At 38.0% G+C, this 13905-nt stretch overlaps 1 protein-coding gene across 1 annotated transcript in view; it reads right to left on the bottom strand.

The window, feature by feature from the left end:
• plppr3a (phospholipid phosphatase related 3a) overlaps nucleotides 1-12209 on the bottom strand; it is a 36730-nt gene extending 24521 nt beyond the window's left edge. Inside the window, exons 1-2 of the mRNA XM_017706303.2 lie at nucleotides 11883-12209; nucleotides 11417-11696 (exon numbers count right to left, since the gene is read on the bottom strand). The gene's annotated coding sequence lies outside the window, so the exon portion shown is untranslated. The remainder of the gene's footprint in view (nucleotides 1-11416; nucleotides 11697-11882) is intronic.
• Nucleotides 12210-13905: the final 1696 nt, after the last annotated feature.

Below are 13905 nucleotides of genomic sequence, written 5' to 3'. Positions count from 1 at the left end.
TATTATTCTTCTATTTAATGGATTATTTACAGGATTACCCACCTCGTTCAATTCCGAATGGCCTCAATCGGACTAGACTATTCTGATTGAAGTGTTTACATGGACATATTCTATTACGATTGAGCTATTAACCGGATTACTGTTGGATTATTAGGTTGCATGTAAACGTGGCTAGTGAAAGCAGCGTTTTACAGTATAAATAAATGTAGTTCATTATGCTGGTTATAGTGAGCTGAGCTGCATCACTGCATAAAACAATAGAAACAAATGGTTAAACAGAAGTTAAAATGCTCTGGTGTTTATCTTAAAGTTAAGATAATATTTAGGATATTTTAACAACTTAGGATGTTTCTGTAAAACCGTTTTCTAATCTGGAAATAAGATCAGATTTCAGACGTTCTGTAACGGCGTCTGTCCTAAACTCAGTCTTAACTGAAGTTGTCATGACAACAAAGCATATTTAAGAATTTTCTGTAATACGCCCCCTGGATGCGGTTTGAGTGTGTTGAAGTAAGTTTTGGGGATGAACATTTGGGTGACTATTGACTTTTATTAGCAACATTAGTCTGGTAGGTCCAGTGCTAAATTAAACAAGCATAAATTTGCATTTTCTATGTCTGTGGTAAGACGAAAAATGTATATTAGATTTTTCACTGAATTATTTGCCTGCGCAAAGGGGATGTCGGCGTCTCTGAGGGGCTCTGGGTTTTAATAAGACATCAAAATACCATCTAAAGATGAAGACAGCCTAAAATGCATAATATAGTCATTTTTTAAAGTATAAGTCCACCCTGGTTTGACGTTAAATATCTCGGGGGTGTGTGGATAAATCAGTTTAGCGAATGCTTTATTAACCACGTCTCAGTGATGTGTGATTCATGCGGATGGCTTCATTCTCGGTCCATAGGGAAACCCATTACGTCCACTTTAAGCTTGACCTACTAAACCATTAACACTGTTTTCATTCACATGTTCTGAGAGGTGTGCGGCACACGTTTCTCTTCCATCTGCCCTTTAAAAAAAAATCAGATTAAAAAAATCAGAAATGAAAGCTCTAAATCCAAAACAATCTGTTTAAATCGTTTAAACGAACAAAAAAAGGTGGATAACTTTCATTGGCTGGAGGCTAAATTTGATAACAGCAGCTCTTCTGATCCTTCAGCACTTCAGTTTTAATCTTCAGAGCAGATAGAAATCAATTACAGAGTGGGGCAGAGCATGGAGACACGCTCCTCACACACACAAAAGAACGTCTGAGCCGGTCTGAAAAGGCCTCATCTGTGCCGTAAAAAAGTCATTTAGCCCTTAGGTCCTGGGAACAGAGACAGGAACGTGAGACGGAGGCCGTGTCCTGCACCAGGACACAAACACTGTCTCAAAACTGCAGGAAAACATGACGTTCCACTAGTTTTCAGAAGATCTGCATATTATACAGTACTGTGCGATTATAATGTACCTCAGCAGTGAGTTTATCACAATATACATTAGAATAAAGTCACATTCATAATTCAAATAAACATAAAAACTATACAAAGTTCAAGAATTTCTTGGGTCCATATTTTTCCTTGACACCTTCACAGCCGCCACAGAGACTCGTTAATATCATCAGTTACATCATGAGCACAATTTACTGAAGCACTGATTGGTCAAACCAGGAGCTGCTTTATAACTACATATAATACTGGGCTTCCTCGAGGAGAGGCTTGAAAATGGGTAAACAAACACACGAACATTCATAAAATCACTAGTTATCATTACATATATGATATAAATAATCCTTAGTAATTAATATTCTATAAATTTTGTTTATTCAAATATTAACACTTTTCTCAGCAAATAAACACAAACAAACAGATTTTTAAAATGTGTCTTGGGTGCCTAAGACTTCCGCACAGTACTGTACATAAATAATCCGAGTGGGTTTGGTGTGAAATGGTTCAGACGTCTTTACAGTGGTGGTGATAGGAACCAGGGGTCGCCATGACTACAACACAGATATAGACATTTATTTACCATCCAGAACCACCAGAGAAACTACCCTGCAAAAAATATTAAATTAACAAGTGAAAACACCTTAAGTGTAGTCAGTAAGTCTAATATCCCTCATTATGAGGCTGCTGTAAGAACATTCTAAGATTATTCCACCTGTTTCTGTACATTTTTACTTGTTTTAAGTGATTTTATCTGGTGAAAGTGTCTGATTCCACTGGCAGATTAGTTCACATGTTTGGAGAAATAATGAAGATAATTTTGCTCATTTCAAGAAATAATGATTAAAACAAGGAACATGATCTGCCAATGAAATCAGACACTTTTATAAGATAAAACTGCTTAAAAACAAGTAAAAATGTCTAGAAATAAGTTCAATAATCTCACAATGTTCTTACAGCAGACTCATAATGAGAGATATTAGATTTATTGACTACATTTAAGATGTTTACACTCACTTTGATATCATTTTTTGCAGTGAGTCTTCTATATTTGTTTGAAAAAATTGTTGATGCAATCTGGAATAATCAGTTTGGGGACTATTTTGCCACACAGTGCCCTGCATGTCTCCCTCCACCATGAATGGAGTTGAAGTTCTCTAAACTTATCATAAAACAGTCATCAGGCAGTGAATTCAGAACCATTTCATGTAGGAACTTTCTGTGAGGAGCTTTTAGAGGGGGACGTCTGGTTCCTAACACCACCACTGTGAACAGCTCTGATTCTCTAAGTTTCTCTAGAACAGAGAGTTTCCCACCAAAGCGCTCTGAACGACTCTATTTACATCTTAACCATCAAACTCTTGAGGAAAATTCAGAAACCAAGTGGAATTCCCCTTTAAGCAGAGCTCAGCCCCCCCACATGGGGACCATCTCAGCTCTACGCTCCACACAAAGGAGGCAGCCTTTAGTGTAGAGGGGGCTGTTTGTCTTCCTCTGTCCTGTTTGTCTTTGGAGAGAGTAGAGGACGGACTAAAGCAAGAGAGGGAATCTGGAAAAGAGCAGCCACTCCATTCAGCGGATACATCCACCACAATGCTTCAATCTGGTGGCCAGTCAGTGGTCAAATATCTACAGAGCACAGAAAGCACAGAGGAGACATAAGGCTTTAAAATCACTCTGGAAAACCTGCAAAATCCATTCAATTAGAGATGCTAGTCTTGGATTTTATCTGGAAAGGTTTATTTGGTTTATTTATGAGCTGTACAGTGTGTATAAATGCTGAATAACCTATTTATAAACATTACTAGAGTGTTTATGAACAGCGTATGTCAGTATTGTTTCATGTTTAGATGTTTAATACAAAGCATTCTTAGATAGTTACATTACTTTGTTATGATGCGTCATAACACTGTTATAAAGGGAACAAATGATTTTCAACTTCAATTTTATGTCAATACAATTTACATCATAAAATATCTTGGGCCAAATTCATAAAATTGTCAACATCGCCATGCCACACACAATAAACAGGATTTATTAATGAAGTATTAATAAAGCTGAAAGTATAATTACTATAACAACGGTTTAAGCTTCCATTTCCAATGATGAAGAATTTAGTTTAGAAATGAGTCTTCAGCAGTAAAATGTCTTTTTTTTTTTTACATGGAAATTACATTTCTTCATAAATTCATTGCAAGTAAAAATCGATTCAAAGTTGTTAATAATATCCCAACAAGCCAAACCTCTTTACTGATTTAGATATCAAGTCATGCCTCTCTCCAATTCTTCTGCTACAACTCTGAGAATTCCAAGGAGGATCACATGACCTAGAACTATCAGGCACCAGCCTATCCTAGATGAGGTTTGCCAGATTACTGATTCTCCTCACCTCTGTTTAGGGCAGCAGTTGGCAAGACGCAACTCTTTTTCTGCTCTGTTGTGGCTCCACAGCTGAATTAGATTAATAGGTAATAATAAAATAATCCTCCTTTACAGTAAAATAAAGCTCTGCTGATCGTTCAACACAGTTTAACAGTAAACGGTCTTAAACGCTGGAGTTAATGTAGAACCGCTGATTCACCCTTTAACCCTGAAGATCAGCATAAACTGCTGGTCACCATAGCAACACAGACAATGGTCTCGCCCAGCTAGTAGCTAACAAAATGGCAAAGAGAGAGATTTAAGACGAACATCGATAATTTGGAGACGAATGGATTTATTAGTATAGCTAGTATATATCCAGTTGATTTCCTGATACATTTAATCTGCAACGAGGATTGTGTGGATTGTTTGGATTGTTTGGATTGTCCTATTCCACCTTAAATGGTGTAGCAGTAACATTATCGCGTCTCAGGCACCATTTAAGGTGGAACGGGGAAATTAGAACAAGAAGCTGGTGAATGAGAAGCGACTTCAGCCTCGTAAAAAGTCAAAAGTTGAGAGACATTTTACAAGAAACTGCTCTGCTTTTGAGGAAAGGTGTCCTGCTGGAGATGCGAGAAAAGCAGCTGTAGCTGATCTAAAGCTTTAAGGATGGCTGCGTTTTCATTTAGATTATATTTTTAGCCTCGACTAGAACATCAGCACACACAGACACATTTACAGCCAAGATGTTAACACTGACGTAACATGTTGTGGCTCCTAAGCTGGTTTGATTTTTGTTGAAAGGACAAAATGGGTCTTCTTAACATTTGGCTTGCAACCGCTGTCATCGCAGAAGATGCACTGCTTGTCCTTCCTTCTTTCTAAAGTATTGCCCCAGTTTCACTGGGTGCACTGAGCAGTGTTTACTGCCTGGCCTGTGGTGTTTTGTTTCTGACCCATTTGGTTCGGTTTCGTCTTCGCAGGTTTTTGACTCTGCTTGTCTTTTTTGATCTTTCGCTGGACGTCCGTCTTGGCTTTGGTTCGCTTCGTCTCGGTTATGACCTTCGCTTGTTTAACCACCGCCAGCTTGGATCTTCCTTTTTTGATCTGGTTTTTTATGCACGAGCATCTGATTTGACTCATTACAAATAAGCTAAACCTGCTCTCCACACAGATTCGAGACTCACTAAACACTGATCTGGAATCCTGCGTCTCCTTGCGTTCTCCTACGGCAGCAGTTCAGCTGCTAATCTTCAGTCTGAGCTGAACACGAGATCTTTTAATCAGCTGTGTGGCTGAACATGCATAATTTATTATTTGCAGGTGAGAAAAAAAACATGTTTGGAAACATCGTAGAAAATCGAACTGAATCCACTTGGCTTCTTACTGGGGTAAACTACCATAAGGGAGCTTCAGGTGACATTCTTTCTTATGAATCACTAACCCACATGCAAGTGAACACACGGCTACGCCTCTCGTCAGACAAGCGGTAAAACATGGCGTTAATCCGCTACGCTATTCGCTCATAACATCCCGGTCAACCTGCTACCTCATTAAAAGCCTCCTGTCTTGAAGATACTGACTAAAGCTGCTTCATAACTGTATTATTATTCCTGCTAATGCATACATTAAGATGTCTCTGTGTAGGTCACTGTCAGATAAAGTGTTACTGTTTATTCAAAGGTGCTTCAGCAATAATAATAATAAAAATAAAAAACGATGCATGATGCATGATTCAAAAAAAGTATAAAAAGTTATAGAAAAAAACTGAATTATAACATCTTAATTTTTCAGGTGTCGCATTAAAGTTTAACATGTGATAATTACTTGTACACTACAAAAACATGATATTTTAGTGAGTATAAACATCTTAAAATGTTGTCAATAAATTTGTTGTAGGAATATTGTGAGATTATTATAATTTATTAATAATACTGTGAGATTAATGTATTTCTAGACATTTTTACTTGTTTTTAAGCAGTTTTATCTTATAAAAGTGTCTGATTTCATTGGCAGATCATGTTCCTTGTTTTATGTTTTGTTTTGTTTGTGCTTTATTTCCTGAAATGAGCAAAATTTTCTTCATTATTTCTCAAAACAAGATTGCAATCTACACTTTCCACATCTGATTCGATGAGCTACGAGTCAAAATAATCCATAAAACTGCATCATGACTTTATCGCTGGCAATATCCGTAGATTTTACTGCCGAAACGCCTTTGAAAATCAGTAACACTATCTGAAAGTCTCTGAACTGCACGGATCATCACAATACAAGCATAAGCATCAAATAACACAGTTTGAGTGTAAACTGAACTCTGAGATTAAGAAAAATAGGAAATAGACAATGTAAGACTAGCCATAGTAATTACATCCTCAAAAACTGTTTTTATTGTGTGCCCTGCAAAAATATGATCTTAATAAGTGCAAACGTCTTAAATGTGGTCCATAAATCTAATATCCCTCATTATGAATCTGTTGTAAGAACATTCTAAGATTATTCCACCTGTTTCTGTACATTTTTACTAGTTTTAAGTGATTTTTATCTGGTGAAAGTGTCTGATTCCATTGGCAGATTAGTTCACTTGTTTGGAGAAATAATGAAGATAATTTTGCTCATTTCAAGAAATAATGATTAAAACAAGGAACATGATCTGCCAATGAAATCAGACACTTTTATAAGATAAAACTGCTTAAAAACAAGTAAAAATGTCTAGAAATAGGTTAAATAATCTCTAAATAATAAGGTATATTAGATTTATTGACTATTGTATTCAATTCATTGAAATTATCTTGAATTTAGTCAAATTTATTATGACTAATTATTCTTATATCAGTTAATAACTTGATAAAATGAATCAACTAAATTATTTTTAATGTTTTTGTGTTTTAAGTAATTCTATCACTTAAATGATCTCACTATACTGGCAGCATACAGTGTGTCCTAAAATAAGCACAATAAATTTGCCAATATAGTGAGAGAATTTTACTTGATAAAAAACTTATTTAAAAAAGAAAATGCAGAGAAATCAGTTAAATAGTCTCACAGTGAGAATATACATTAAATACATTTGTCTATTACAATATACTTTATATACAATATTATATACAATATTAAACATACATTACACAAAACATGAGAAGCGTCCTTTACAAGCTTCAAAGGTCCGTGTTTAAAAATGGACAGAACTGTTTCGAGAGAGTTTTGACAGTGATAGTCCCTCTTTATTTGTGTGTTTTTGTTTGTTTATTTATGTTTATTCTGGTGTTATCTAGTGTTTTACTGGTAAAAACACACTGCCCAGACAAACAGACAATTGTCATGGCTTCCTAAGACTTGTGCACAGCACTGGATTCTCCAGTCTGTCATTTCTGCGATGGGATTATAAATCAGAGCCACTGTGGTCAGCAGTCCAGCACTGTCCACAGAACTCTCCCACAACATTTCATTAACTGTTGTCAAATGCTAAATGATGGTGAGTGTTTGTGGCATCCAGAGAAACCAAAAGAAAGTCAACGTGAAGCCTGAGTGGGGGAACCGGAGTGAGGTGCAGGGAGCCTCCACCAGACACGCTGTATATATCGTTGCTGTACCAACAGAAGGACCAATACTTCTATTGGTCCAATCATCAATAGAAGGACCAATACTTCTATTGGTCCAATCATCATGAAAGATGAAAAAATCATCATGAAAAGAACAGCTACTTTGTTGAAATGATGTAAAAAAAAATGAAAAATCATCAAAAAAGGAGACACATGGTTTTCTTTGGACAGCGACAATATACATATATATCTTTATATATTATTTCTATTGTATTCTTCTTATATCAAATATGTTGGACATGCACATCTATTTACCATCCAGCTGATCATTTTAAATTCTTACATATATAAATGCATAAAATTAAGCTTGACAAAAGGACATTTTTGATACTTCTGATTCAGTGCATGCTCATGTTATGACATCACTAGTGAAATAAGATTTAAGACTACAAATTTTATAATTATGAATGAATCTCCTCTCTCTCTCTCTCTCTCTCTCTCTATGTGCCTCCTTTTTTTCTCATCTATTGAGTGGGAGAACGATAAGCAGCTTGGGATTCTTTTCATCAATAAAATATATTGAAAATATATTACAAGCTCATTAAAATTTGCACAAAATCAGACCGGGGGTCTAGGAAAGAAAGCCCAGCCCACTTTAATATCCTCGCTGATTCACATCTGTGTAATAAAATGACCAGAAAGCAGCACAGTTATGCAGTAATGATCACAATGCTATAGATACACCTTATTTCGTCATGCCAGCTGATATTGCCTCCCCAGGGCAGAGAGGATACTGACCACACCACACATGATGATCTCACCTCTTCCTTTCATACTGAACATGCATCACAGATTATACTGGACTAATCGGTCATTATGATCACATAATATAACAGTCAATAGTTTTCTTTTCAAAAGCTCTTCACACTACATTATAACACTCAACAAGGCTCTGTATACTAAATAAAAACAACAAGACACTCTGTAAGCCTCAGTGGACCACATACTACTATAGTCAATGGACCACATTGTATTCTGCCATACTCAGTGGACCATAAACTGCTATAGTCAACGGACCACATTGTGTTCTGCCATACTCAGTGGACCACATACTGCTATAGTCAATGGACCACATTGTGTTCTGCCATACTCAGTGGACCACATACTACTATAGTCAACAGACCACATGGTATTCTGCCATACTCAGTGGACCACATACTACTATAGTCAACAGACCACATGGTATTCTGCCATGCTCAGTGGACCACATAATATTATAGTCATTGGACCTCATTGTATTCTTCCATACTCAATGGACCACCTATAGTCAACGGACCACATTGTATTCTGCCATACTCAGTGGTCCACATACTATTACAGTCAATGGACCATATTGTATTCTGTCATACACAGTGGACCACTGTCACGTTCGGCTCCTCCCACTCCCCCTTGTGCTTTTTGTTTACCTTTTGATCTTCCATGTGCATTTGTTTTGGTTCAGTCCAACCCCCTTGTTGTCTGACTTCTCCCCTGATTGTTACCACCTCTTTCCCACCTGTCCCTCGTCTTGCCTCTGTTATATAAGCCCTGTGTTTGCCCTGGTCTGTGTTGGTCTTTGTTTGATATGTTTGATGTTTGTATGTTCATAAGCCATATACTACTACAGTCAATGGACCACATTATATTCTGCCATACTCAATGGATCATATACTACTATAGTCAATGGACCACATTGTTTTCTGCCATACTCACTGGGCAATATACTACTATAGTCGATGGACCACAATGTATTCTGCTATACTCAGTTGACCACATACTATTATAGTCAACGGACCACATTGTATTCTGCCATACTCAGTGGACCACATAGTATTATAGTCATTGGACCACATTGTATTCTGCTATACTCAGTGGACCACATATAGTCAACGGACCACAATGTATTCTGCCATACTCAGTTGACCATACGCTACTGTAGTCAATGGACCACATTGTATTCTGCCATACTCAGTGGACCATATGCTACTGTAGTCAATGGACCACATTGTATTCTGCCATACTCAGTTGACCAAATACTACTATAGTCAATGGACCACATTGTATTCTGCCATAGTCAGTGGAGCACATGCGACTATACTCAACGGACCACACTGTATTCTGCCATATTCAGTGGACCACATACTACTATAGTCAGTGGACCACATTGTATTCTGCCATACTCAATGCACCACATATTAGTATAGTCAATGGACCACATTGTATTCTGCCATACTCCGTGGACCATATTGTATTCTGCTACACTCAGCGGATCATATACTACTATAGTCAATGGACCACATTGTATTCTGCCATAGTCAGTGGAGCACATGCGACTATACTCAACGGACCACACTGTATTCTGCTATACTCAGCGGATCATATACTACTATAGTCAATGGACCACATTGTATTCTGCCATAGTCAGTGGAGCACATGCGACTATACTCAACGGACCACACTGTATTCTGCCATATTCAGTGGACCACATACTACTATAGTCAATGGACCACATTGTATTGTGCCATACTCAGCGGATCATATACTACTATAGTCAATGGACCACATTGCATTCTGCCATACTCAGTGGACCACATACTATTATAGTCAGTGGACCACATTGTATTCCACAATATTCAATGAACCACATACTAATATACTCAATGGAGCACATACTACTATACTCAGCAAGTCATACTATACTTATTATATTAATATTTATTATTTTTAATCTACTATGCTCAATGAATATGCAATATATATTATTAGAGTCACACAATACTAAATATGCCACACTCAACAATACTCAATGAGCCATACTAATCAATGAGCAACACTATATTAATAATCCACTCTGTACTTGCCACATTATACTCCAGTAATATTCAATTAGCCACACTATACTCTAATACTTAACAAGCCACAGTAGACTTAATAAGCTTAATGAGCCATAGTATACTGAATAAGCTACACTGTAATCTAGTATACTCAGTCAGCCACACTATATTCAATAAACCACACTATACTGTACTATACCTCATGAGCCACAGTATACTTCATAAACTACACTATATTCTATTATACTTAATGAGCCACACTATACTCATATTTGTACCACATGAGTCTCTGTATACTTAATAAGCTACACCTTACTCTACTATACTTCATGAGCCACAGTACATTTAATAAACTACACCATACTCCAGTAAACTTGGTCAATCACCCTATATTCAATTGGCCACTGTATAGTCTACTCTAATGAGCCACAGTATACTTCATAAGCTACACTATAGTATGCTGAGTAAGCCACACCATGTTTAATTAGTCACACTATACTATTTTTAATCAGTCACAGTGTGCTCAGTAAGCTTCTCTATACTACTGTATACTCAGTCAGACACACTACATTTAATTAGTCACACTATACTATTTTAAATGAGCCACAGTATACTTCATAAGTTACACAATACTTTAGTATACTCAGTGAGCCACAATACATTCAATTAGCCACGCTATACTTTACCTAATGAACCACAGTGTACTTAATAAGCTACACTATGGTATACTGAGTCAGCCACACCATGTTTACGTAGTCACACTATGCTATTTTTAATAAGTCACAGCATGCTCGATAACCTACTCCATACTGTAGTATAGTCAGTCAGACACTATATTCAATTAGTTACACTATATTTTACTATACCTTATGAGCCACAGTATACTTAATAAGCTACACTACGGTATACTGAGTCAGCCACACCATGTTTAATTAGTCACACCATACTATTTTTATGAGCCATAGTATGCTCAATAAGCTACACTATACTGTGGTATACTCACTTAGACACAATATATTCAATAAGCTACTCTTTACGCTGCTGCACTCAATGAGTCACTGTACTCAATGAGCTACACTACACCCAACACGCCACATTACAGTCAATAATACATACTACACTCTGTAACCAGCAGGTAAAAATACTTCCTCATAGAGCACAATACACACACACATACACACACACACACACACACACACTCTCTCACCTCTTTCTCTCTGGTGGTGATGGTGAGCACACACCGTCTCCCTGCGCCCCCGTCCCCGTCGTTTTCTCCGTCTGTGATGCTCCAGTTTGACCCAGTAGAGTCTAATCCATCTCAGTCTGGAGTGTGTGAAGCTCCGCAGCCGTCTCCACTGGGCGTGTGTGTGCGTGTGTGTGTGTGTGTGTGTGTAGATGGATGGACGGAAGATAAGGTAAGGCGATAAATGAGTGAATGAATGAATGGAGGTGCAGTGACTTCCTCACAGCCTCCTGAAGGACTCCGGCTGAAAGGAATGTGGAGAGAAACGTGAACACAAAGACTTTAGGGAGGGGAGGGGGGTAGAGGGAGGAGAGGAGAGGGGGGTTTTGGGGGTGCTAGAGGGAGGGGACAGAGTACATGAGGGAGGAGGAGGAGGGCTACTATGCACAAACACATACACATCCTTAAACACATACATGCGCATACGTACCTACTGGAGTGCTTCTCTAGCTGCTGTCTCCATCCATTCACTATGAAGGCATAGTGGAAGAATAGGGAGGAGAGCGTGTGGCTGGTGTGGCCGTGGGGGAGTTCCGTTCAGGAGCGCGTGGTCTGTCTTCACGCGCCTGTGCACCATCTGCTCCTGGTCTCCTCCCCCCAGCACACACACACTGGAAATGGATGGTGGAGACGAGCACGGCTTTCAGCTGGAGATCCAAACTCTCTCCTTTCCACCCTGTCCAGCTGCTTAGAGCTGCTGTGATGAGTTTGAGCTGAAGCCCTGTGTGTTGGGGGGTGCTGGGTGTCTGTGTTGGGTTGTGTGGTGGGTGTTTGGTGGTGCTGGGTGGTGTTGGGCTGGTCTGAGCCATGCGTGTCTTTGTGTCTCAGTGTGCGTGAGGAGCACATGGTCACACTGCCAGCCTGAAACAACACTGCTGCATTTCACTGTGTGGAAGGTGATATATACATGAACTCTGTCACCATTCTGATGATGATGATGATGATGATGATGATTATTATTAGTAATAGTGGTCTGTAAGCATTTGTGCCTGGAATGATTAAAGATGGAACAATTTAAGGTTTTCAAAATAAACCTGCCAGGAATCTATAAGCTGTAAACATATTACAATATTAGTTTATTTTTATATGAATGGTCTTTTCTTTTGCTCAATGATATTCTGGGTTATGATTCTGGCTGACAACCAGACTCCTGTGGAAAACTAGCTCGACACTGGAATAGGGGTATAGAATATATTGAATTATAGAATACATCAAATTAAAGTATATATCAGATTACAGGACATACTGGATTGTAGAATATCTAGATATTATATATAAATATTATTTATTTAACATATAACACACACACACACACACACACACACACACACACACACATATATATATATATATATATATATATATATATATATATATATACACACATTTTTGTCATTTTTTGACATTGTTTGAAAATGCATGTTGCCCTTTTCATTGTATGTAAATGTCATGACGAATTAATCAAACGGCCCAAATTGACTTACATTATAAGAATAGTATATTTTTCCTTCTCCTGTAAAGTTACCATTTTGGAGATATGAGGTTTTGTTCAGACTACAGTGATAATATACACACACACACACACACACACACACACACACACACACACACACACACACACACACACACACACACATATATATATATATATATATATATATATATATATATATATATATATATATATATATATATAATGTGTATATATGTATCTATATATATGATGTAGATGCTTGTAGGCCTGGTTATATGTAAACACACCACTGAACTGGTAAAAATCCCACGGTTATTAATACTTTATATGCATTTTAGACAACAAATGAGGCTCTTTATCTCGCTTTACATTGCAGCTGCTCTGTTTTTGATGACGGTCCACATCCTCTAACCTTCAGCCTTCTCATTCTAAAGAGGGGCAGGTAGCTGTGCTGCATGTAAATACATTCACATTCAGAGCTTTTTCCCAGGCAGTGCACTAACACTGTATAGTGGAGAGTAAGCTGGGAAAGGACCAACCTCCTCCTGCCCCCCTCTGTTCTCCCCCACTCTGCCAGAATAGTGGGGGTTTCTCTTTCTCTACACAGTCAGGATTTTCCCTCCGTTTCCCAGGAGACTGAGCTGGGCCTCTCGGCCAGCGCTGCCGTACCTTACGGTTGGACCCAGCTGTGGAAAGGCTAATCAGCTCATCAGCCTGTGATTCTGCCCCGCTCGTTGTGTCCAGTCTGGCTAATTGAGTGACCCAGGCTCCTCCCACAGATGTGTCCTTTTATAGCTAGTGGTGGACAAGCTTCAGAGAACATTGCCAAAAATCCCCTTCAACTTAATGTGAAATGTTAGCCCAGCACTCCGGCTTTGCAGATATATATGAATTAAAATGCATTAATTTGAAATGATATTTATTTTGTGTATGTGAACTCTTTTTTTCATTGGTGTCTATCGAAAGAGATAAACATCTA

This window comes from Pygocentrus nattereri, chromosome 17, assembly GCF_015220715.1.
Source record: "Pygocentrus nattereri isolate fPygNat1 chromosome 17, fPygNat1.pri, whole genome shotgun sequence".
NCBI classification, from domain to species: Eukaryota; Metazoa; Chordata; class Actinopteri; order Characiformes; family Serrasalmidae; genus Pygocentrus; species Pygocentrus nattereri.
This window is presented reverse-complemented; position numbering and strand designations above follow the sequence as displayed.